General features: G+C 39.0%; 1 pseudogene; it reads right to left on the bottom strand.

The window, feature by feature from the left end:
* Positions 1-9263: 9263 nt before the first annotated feature.
* On the bottom strand, positions 9264-9710 carry LOC145035819 (putative mitochondrial protein AtMg00820 pseudogene; annotated as a pseudogene).
* Between the last annotated feature and the right edge of the window lie 826 nt (positions 9711-10536).

Raw genomic sequence — 10536 nt, 5'->3', positions numbered from 1 at the left:
TTGTGATGCTATTTCAAGATGAAGACACGCGTAAACCCTCAGACGTTTCTGCCGTCTGGTTCAGGGGTGTGACAGTGGAATACAAACTACTATGAACGTTCACACTGATTCACAGTGTAATCATTAGGTATGTGAAAGTGGTTTCGGAACAGATTCAACTTCCATCATTCCTAGGCCTTGAAGAATTCAACTGAATGTGGTTTCTGGCAAGGCTTTTGTCAATATGTTAGCTAACTGATCAGAGGATCTTACGAAGTTAATTCAATGTTGCCATCCTCGATGTGATCCTTAATGAAAGGATACATCAGTGCTATGTGTTTCGTCTTTGAGTGTTGCATTGGGTTGTGAAAAATGGGAATGGCACTTTCAGAGTCACATTATATTCGGATTCGTTTCATGATTAAGCCAGAATCGCGAAGTTGGCTTTGAATCCAAATAACCTAGGATTTACATGAGGCAGTAGCTATGTATTCAGCTTCAGCTGTTGACAAGGATACACACATTTGCTTCTTGGATTACCAACTGAGAAGTTTCCCATCGAGAAATTGGCATCCTTTAATTTTGCTCTTTCTATCTAATCCACATCCCCCAAGGTCAGCATCCGAAAAATGTTTGGACGAAGAAGCCTAGTTCGCAGGATAGCATATGCCAACTGATGACATTCATTTCAAGTATATATAGATATTTTTGACGGTTACCATGTGAGGTTCGCGAGGAGTTGCTTGGAACCTAGCACAATAACAAACATAAAACATAATGTCTGGTCTACTAGTAGTTAGATACATCAATGATCCTATCATCTGACGATAAAGGGTCATATCAGCAACTGATTTTTCTAGGGATGGTGTCAGTTTCGTTACGAATGCCATTGGAACATTTGTTGGGTTTTGAGCAATCTAACACTTCCTAAGTGTGCATGCAACCCTAATAAACCTTGGATCTATGTTTGTCTAAATACATGCAAAATAATAATTTTCCAAGGTTTATAACCTATCTAACATGACATGGGGAACATTTCAACATAAAAGAGTTAGAAGAGATTACATACCTTTTGGTGAGTTTGGTTCTAAGGAGTTTGAGGGCCAAGCACCAATAGTGTGAATGCCTCAAATGGAATCACAAACACCACAAACTCTTGGAAAACTTTGAGAGAGTATACACCCTTGTATAAAATCGGCCACACACAAGCACACACACACTAGTTCACTAGTTTTCTCTTAGGCTCCATTTCATGCTCCATAAGCATGCGTATATAGTGTGCATGGTTAGGGTGAAACCCTAATAACCCATGTCTTTTACTTTCCAAGGATCCATGGGTTAAAAGCTCCATGGACTTCCATATAAGCCTAGCCCATTAACAAATGAGTATTAGCCCACACTATATAAAACAAATAGCCCATAATCTAATTAGTCTTCCTTTTAATCTCTAAATTAATTCATAATTAATTTACGACTAAAACTAATTAAATAACGTAACTTCATATTAATATATTATAACTCATAATATATTAATAAACATATGTGTATAACTCTCATAAAATTATCCATAATAGTTTGGATGAGATGCAACCCAAATGGACCATGCCGGTCGGGTCAAGTATATACCAAATAAGTTATGGACTTAGACACCTTATCCAACAGACTCCCACTTGGATAAGTCTAATAACTATATTTGCCTATGACTTCAGGAACCAACCAACAATCGTAGCTCTCGAAAACTCCCTCGAACTATGAAGACTTTGTTGAACTATGAAGCGCCATTTTAGATAAGTGATCACATAATCCTCTGTTCTCATGATATCAGCCGGACAAACACATGGAACTATGTCTTGCTTATTGTCTAGCAGTTGTTTCTCGATTTTCCGATTTTTTTGATGAAGAACTTCACTGAACACATCGGTTTAGTTCTGACCAGGCCTGGTACATGGGTCAACACAAAATCATCGAGGGGCCCAGATATCGCTTCCATTTCTAGAAGGAACAGATAAACTTCGACTGATATGCTTGTTCTACTACTTATTGAGTTGTACACAAAGGCACGTTTTATAACATCAAGTTACTGATGCGTTTACGTGCAATCAATGCACAACCAACTCATAGGTAACAACTCATATCTCTAGGTTTAAAGATTTATATGATGTTATCGTCTCACGATCACTCGAGATAAATTCCATGAAGTGATACAAGTGAGCGTGGGTTTATACCAATACTCATAATTTATGAGTACTCATGAATGTTGCAGCAACCATTGCCATGTCTAAACACCTTTAAGGCATCTACAAACCCAATTCATGACAGTCTTGATTGTGGAGGTTTGAATAAATTAATTATTCTGGAAGTCAAAACATGCAAAACTGTAACAATAGTAAATAATTGACAATGATAGTAACACTTTACTCATAAATAAATCACAAATTTTATTCATCATCAAACGTCGATCACATTTTACAAGTTTCAGGAAAACTATCTAATCTGTAAAACTAATATCGTCCCTCAGCCCGATGCGTATTGCATGCTGAAAATGCTTAACCCTCGTCAGTCCCTTCGTAAGGGGATCTGCAGGATTCTCATCCGACGATATCCTCCTTGTCACAAGGAGTCCTTCTTCAATCTTGTGTCTTCTGAAGTGATACTTTCTGTCAATGTGTCTGGATCTGCTATGATCTCTTGGTTCCTTGGCTAAGGTAACCGCACTATTGTTGTCACAGAAAATCTCTATAGGTTCCTTAATAGCTGGTACAACTCCAAGGTCTCCGATGAAGTTCTTTAGCCATATTGCCTCCTTCGCTGCTTCACTCGCTGCTATATACTCTGATTCACAAGTTGAATTAGCCACCGTCTCCTGCTTGGAACTCTTCCAAGAAATTGCCCCTCCATTTAAGGTAAAGATCCAGCCCGACTGAGAGCGGAAATTATCCCTATCAGTCTGAAAACCAGCATCACTATACCCTAATACTCTCAAGTCATCACTGCCACCAAGGGTAAGGACCCAATCCTTAGTCCTCCGCAGGTACTTGAGAATGTTCTTTACCGCTGTCCAATGAGCCTTGCCAGGGTTCCCTTGATACCTGCTGACCATGCTCAAAGCAAATGACACATCAGGACGGGTACAAGTCATAACATACATGATCGAGCCAACTGCGGAAGCATACGGTAATTGGCTCATCTCAGCTATCTCTGCCTCTGTACTCGGACTCTGAGTCTTACTTAGTTTGGTATTGCTTTGGATCGGTAAATCTCCTTTCTTGGAATTCTCCATGTTGAACCTTTTCAACACCTTATCAAAGTAGATACTCTGACTAAGTCCAATTAGTCTTCTACTCCTTTCTCTTAATATCCTTATCCCTAGGATATAGGTAGCCTCCCCTAGGTCCTTCATAGCAAAGCACTTCCCAAGCCAGGACTTAACCTCCTGCAAGGTTGGGATGTAATTTCCTATGAGTAGTATGTCATCCACATACAGTACCAAGAAGCTAACTATACTCCCACTAGCTCTGACATACACGCAAGACTCATCTTCACTTCTCGAGAAGCCAAAATCTTTTACCTTCTCATCAAAACAAAGATTCCAGCTACGAGATGCTTGTTTTAATCCATAAATGGATTTCTCAAGCTTGCATACTCTATTAGGATACTCTGCACTGACAAAACCCTCTGGCTGATTCATGTACACGTGCTCAGCCAACTTTCCATTAAGGAAAGCGGTTTTGACATCCATTTGCCATATTTCATAATCATGAAATGCTGCAATGGCTAACATAACCCTAATAGACTTAATCTTTGCTACCGGCGAGAAGGTTTCATCATAATCAATACCTTGAGTTTGAGTAAAACCCTTCGCAACCAGTCGAGCCTTATAAGTATGCACTTTTCCTTCCATGTCTGTCTTCTTCTTGAAGATCCATTTGCACCCGACTGTTTTACGTACTGGTACATGGTCAACCAAGTTTCAAACTTGATTGTCATACATGGACTGTATCTCGTTGTCCATAGCCTCCTTCCATTTAGCAGACTCCGGGCCTGCCATGGTTCCTTACCACTGCTGGGTTCATCCAAATTTACCAGTGTACTATCACTAATAAACGTATCACCTTCCGTAGTAATATGGAAGCCATAATAAAACGAAGGTGTGTTCCTAACCCGTGTGGAACACCTCGGAGGTACAGACTCGTCAGCTGGATCAACAGGAGTTTCCTCCTCAGGTTGATTGCTAGTGTCTAAGGTTCCTTCACCAATTGATTCTTGAATTTCTTCAAGATCAATCTGCCTCCCACTTTCTCCTTGGCTTATAAATTCTTTCTCGCGAAAGATCCCTCTTCGTGCTAAAAAGACCACATTCTCACTGGGTCTGTAGAAGAGGTAGCCGAAGGATTTCTGTGGGTAGCCGATGAAAATACACCTTTCACTTCGGCGTTCAAGCTTATCATGAGTTTCACGCCTCACGAAAGCTTCGTAACCCCAAATTTTGATGTGGTCCAAATTGGGAACCTTCCCAGTCCACATCTCATGAGGTGTTTTGGTAACCTTCTTTGTAGGGACTAGATTAAGGATATGGGCGACAGTCTCTAAGGCATACCCCCAAAAAGAGATTGGTAACGAAACTCGACTCATCATAGAGCGAACCATGTCCAACAAGGTTCGATTACGCCTCTCAGCTACACCATTCAGCTGTGGTGTCCTGGGAGGAGTCAATTGTGAGACAATCCCACACTCCTTAAGATAGTCAAGGAACTCGGTGCTAAGATACTCACCACCTCGATCGGATCGAAGCATCTTAATGTTCCTGCCCAATTGATTTTCTACTTCCTGTTTGAATTCCTTAAACCGTTCAAAGGTTTCTGACTTATGTTTGATTAAGTAGACATACCCATATCTACTAAAATCATCAATAAAAGTCACATAATACCGATTAGCATCCCTTGTGGCGGTTTTGAATGGCCCACATACATCAGTATGTATTAGGTCCAACAAACCCTCACCCCTCTCACAAGTTCCAGTGAAGGGTGATTTTGTCATCTTTCCAAGTAGACAAGATTCACAATTATCATCCGATTTAAGGTCAAATGATTCCAAGACTCCACTCTTTTGGAGTTGGCCTATGCGTTTCTTGTTTACATGTCCAAGACGACAATGCCACAATGATGCTTTATCTAGGCTAGTAGAAGAATCAATATACAACACATTATTTCCTAAGTTGTCTACAATCGACACAGTTTCATACACACCATCACAAGGTAATGCTTTAAAATAAAACACATTATTAAAGAAAGCATTAATACCACCACATTCATTATCAAACGAAAAGGTAAAACCTTGTTTGTACAAAGCATGAAAAGAAATAATATTCCTCGCCATATCAGACGAGTACACACATTTATTCAAATCTATTTTTAACCCATTATTAAGCAACAAAGTATAAACTCCAATCTTGGAAACAGGTGAAGCCTTCCTATTCCCCATGATTAAGTTTATCTTCCCGTGCTCCACATCCTCACTTCTTCTTAGGCCCTGCAAATCAGAACATATGTGAATACCACATCCTGTATCAAGCACCCAAGAGTTAGAATATGTTGAGTAATTAGACAATATAGTGTAAATACCTGCATGGGTGGGTTTCACTTTCCCATCCTTTAGATCCTGCAAGTACTTAGGGCAGTTTCGCTTCCAGTGTGCCTTTTCATGGCAATAAAAGCATTCAGAATCCTTGGGAATGGCAGAAGGAGTGGCAGAACCGCTCTTGGTCTTTGATGAGGAGCCTTCAAGAGACTTTCCCTTGGTACCCTTCGAAGGGTGCTTCCTCTTCTTCCCTTTGCCTTGCCCAATAGCTAAAACAGGGGTAGATGTTGGAGTAGGAGTAGTAGAGGTAACTACCGCTTTACCCTTAAGACCGGATTCTGCGGTCTTCAAGAGTCCTTGAAGCTTGCTGAGGGTAACTTCCTTTTTTTTCATATGATATGTCATTCGAAAATGATCATAACAAGAAGGCAAGGAGTGCAAAATGATGTCAATTGCCAACTCCTCGGGGACGTTAACATTCAGCTTCAGCAAACGGTCCACATACCTTTGCATCTTTTGCATGTGGCCCGTGACAGATTCACCGTCCTTAATGCGGGTAGTTATTATGGAGGAGATTATTTCATACCACTCCTGACGAGCACTCTGATGGTACCTTTCCATCAGGTCTTGGTGCATCCCAAAAGGGTAGAAATCTTCATACGACTTTTGGAGCTCGGCTGTCACCGTGGCCATCATGATACATGCCACCTTAGTAGCATCTCTCTCATGAGTCCTGAATTCAGCGATCTCCTCAGGAGTAGCAGTAGACTCATCAAGTTCTTTTAACTCCTTATCGAGGACATATTCTTTGTCCTCATAACGAGTAACCATCCTGATGTTCCTAATCCAATCCATGAAGTTGGAACCATCAAAGATGACCCTCCCACAAAGATTCATGAGAGAGAAAGAACCAGTTGGGTTAGAGCCTGAAGCATTAGTGTTGGAAGACATCTGAAAAAGAGAGTAAGTTTAGATTAGATATATAGAATCCTTAATAAGACACCCAAATGTAATATTAAGGCTAGGATCCAATCACAATATATTACACTTAAAAGAGGGATGCCGTAATCTAAGTAATAATATATTTGAAAGGTAGGTGAATGACGATTCACCAATTTCCACCACGAAAACGAAATGATTGATTAGGTTTAATTGGATTTGAAATTCCTAGATTCTTTTGAGATTCATTGAACTTTTCAATGGCATGTTTCAATCTCGATTGTGCCCTTCAAGTTTTGTGACTGGGATGCCGAGGATCACAAAACAAGGTGTGAATAACCATGCTAATTCACTTGGTACCCTTAATATTATCACCTAATCAATGTGCCGGTTAACCACACACGCTCCATTGATCTATGACAAACATTAAGTCACCCTTCTTGATCCTTACTAGTCCTAGTTAGTGTGGCGGTTAACCACACATGCTCCACCAACGACTTGGTAAGGTACAAAGTGTGAATTCCATGGACTAGCACCATGTTCACATTTTTCCTAAAATAACTAAGATTGGGAATTAAAAGAGTTTAGTTATTTTATAATATTCATTATACTTTTAATGAGGATTTAAAGTCATTGTTCTACCCGTTCGGCTAACGACCCTCCACCAATCAAGCAAGCGGTGGGTGAGAGTATACACCCATTAAGTCGCCATTTCATAGGCAACAACCTTATACCCACCTTATAGACCGGCTTCGTGAATGAGGCCTACTAACGGTAAAACGACTTATTCTTATACATATATATAATAATTAACCATTAATGTTATAAATAGTATAAGGGTTGAATTTTAACTATTAAAACTCTAAGGGTTGGAATTAAAGTTTATTAAAGTGTGTGAAACTTTACAAATTCCAAAACTTGAGGGCAAGTTTTGTAACTTTGCAAAACTCTTCATTTCATAACTTATGAATTAAAGGTTCATAAAAATGAAGACTCTTCATTTTCATGTAACTTATGTGTTTTAAGTGTGTGTTAAATAAGAGTGACCTTTGGAAATCCATAACTTGAGGACAAATTATGGACTCCATTAAAACACATAAATGATCATGAATTAATTCTAAACAATTCAGCAAATAATTCCTATCATTTTCTAAATTCATAAGAACATGAACATGATCATCAAAAATTCAAGAATTATATGAACACATAAAATCATGGAATTTTGACATATGCTGTTGTAAATGGATTAGAACAACCATTACACCAACTAAAATAAGTTTTATAACACCAAAACAGTTTAGGGTAATGTTTCTAGTCCATTTCTAGCAGCAAAAGTCGAAAAACTGCACTTTTCGATCCTACTCGTCGTGTGCATGAACTTACTCGTCGAGTAGGTTGAAGTTTGCCTTGGACTCGTCGAGTCCCCCCAAAGGACTCGGCGAGTCCACCATGCAGACAGCAATGATTTCGACTTTTTTCACTATTTTGCATCAAGTATCAAACAAGCAAGCCTAGGCTCTGATACCACTGTTGGGTTTTGAGCAATCTAACACTTCCTAAGTGTGCATGCAACCCTAACAAACCTTGGATCTATGTTTGTCTAAATACATGAAAAATAATAATTTTCCAAGGTTTATAACCTATCTAACATGACATGGGGAACATTTCAACATAACAGAGTTAGAAGAGATTACATACCTTTTGGTGAGTTTGGTTCTAAGGAGTTTGAGGGCCAAGCACCAATAGTGTGAATGCCTCAAATGGAATCACAAACACCACAAACTCTTGGAAAACTTTGAGAGAGTATACACCCTTGTATAAAATCAGCCACACACAAGCACACACACAGTAGTTCACTAGTTTTCTCTTAGGCTCCATTTCAGGCTCCATAAGCATTCTTATATAGTGTGCATGGTTAGGGCGAAACCCTAATAACCCATGTCTTTTCCTTTCCAAGGATCCATGGGTTAAAATCTCCATGGACTTCCATATAAGCCTAGCCCATTAACAAATGATTATTAGCCCACACTATATAAAACAAATAGCCCATAATCTAATTAGTCTTCCTTTTAATCTCTAAATTAATTCATAATTAATTTAAGACTAAAACTAATTAAATAACGTAACTTCATATTAATATATTATAACTCATAATATATTAATAAACATATGTGTATAACTCTCATAAAATTATCCATAATAGTTTGGATGAGATGCAACCCAAATGGACCATGCCGGTCGGGTCAAGTATATACCAAATAAGTTATGGACTTAGACACCTTATCCAACAACATTCACCTCAGAGTCTCCCACCATGCCAACTTAGTGAGCAAAGTCTTTGTATATGCTTCCTGATTTATGAAAATGCCTTCCGATCACTATCTTATATTCAATCCAAGGAAAAAGTTAATTGGACCCACGAAGCTCATCTCAAATTTAGTTTCCATCAACTTTTGGAATTCAACTATTAGGCTGGGATTCGTAGAACTGAAAATGATGTCATCAACATAAATTTGGATGATCATGAAGTGGTCACCCTGTTTCCTGTGAAAGAAGCTTGGGTTAACCGAACATTGTTTAGATTTGGACATTTTAAGGAAACGAGTGAGAGTTTTATACCAAGCTCTTGGAGCTTGCTTCAAACCATAGGCTACCCTATCTAAGATGTAACAGTGATTGGGATACTTCTCGTTTACAAAGACAGGTGGTTGTTCCACGTATATAGTCTCTTCTAATTCTCCATTCAAGAATGCACCTTTAACATCCATCTAAAATACCTCAAAGTTCTTGTATGCTTCGTATGTTAAGAAGATGCGAACAGATTCCAACCTTGCAACAGGTGCCAAGGTTTCTTTGTAGTCGATGCCTTTTTCCTGACAATACCCCTTAACCACGAGTCTCACCTTGTTTCTTATAACATTCCCTTCTTTATCCATTTTGTTGCGAAACACCCATTTTAAACCTACAACTGATGCATCTGGTGGAGTTGGAATTAGCCTCCAAACTTTGTTTCGTTCAAGCTCGTTGAGTTCGTCTTGCATCTCTTGCACCCAATCAGAATTATGGAGAGAAACATTAACCTTTTTAGGTTCTACCTTGGAAATGAATGAGTTAAACATACAAAATTCCACTTTAGAGAATAATGCAATTTGTTTTGCTTTTTACTGAGATCTCGTAAGGACTCCTACAGAAGATTCACCAGTTACTTGAGTCATTGGGTGATCTCTGGTCTATTTGGTTAGTGGGGGATAGTTTGGATCATAAGAGGGATCTAATCGGATCTAATCCAACATTTGCTTCTTCAAATTTTGATTGAATGTCCGAATCATCATTCACATCTTTATCCCTCCCCCCCCCCCCCCCCCCCCACTTGAATGACGAGAGGTCCTCTTCTTCAGGAATTGAAGGATCTCCTGTGAATGGAGGTTTGTGAGTCATTGTGGGAGGTGATTCATCTTTATCAGAGGGTAGTTCAGAAGAGAAAGATGAAGTAAAACCCTCCCCCTACGATCTAGTATTTGTGGTTTGAGGGATGTTTGCACTAGGTGGTTGTTGTGGTAAATACTTCACAGCATCGTCAATTATTTTCTTCAATTCATCCTCTTTTTTGTCAACCTCTTTTGATTCAGATGAACTGACCTTCTCTGGCTCATCAAAAAGTAACATGAATTCCTCATACAAATTGGGTAAAGGAATCGTTACTGGACATGGCTTAGGAAAGATTTCCTTCGATTGACTCTTATTCGACTGAATTCTTTTCAAGTAGTTGTCCTCAAATGTGACATAGTAGGTTTCTTCCATCTTTTTGGATCGTTTGTTACGAACCCTATAAGCATCAAAGGTCAGCGAATATCCCAAAATATACCCTCCTTAGCTTTCACATCAAATTTGTTTCGTTGCTCCTTGGAGTTGAAAATGTAACATCTGGAGCCAAATACATAGAAAAAAATTAACGTTAGGTTTGCGATTATTTATGATTTCGTAAGGACTAATTGAAAATCACTTATTTAGGATGGATCTGTTTTGGGTAAAGCATGCAGT

Source organism: Lactuca saligna, chromosome 3 (assembly GCF_052625555.1).
Source record: "Lactuca saligna cultivar CGN05327 chromosome 3, ASM5262555v1, whole genome shotgun sequence".
Classification (NCBI taxonomy): Eukaryota; Viridiplantae; Streptophyta; class Magnoliopsida; order Asterales; family Asteraceae; genus Lactuca; species Lactuca saligna.
Note: the sequence above shows the minus strand (reverse complement) of the source record. Positions and strands in the feature narration are given on the sequence as shown.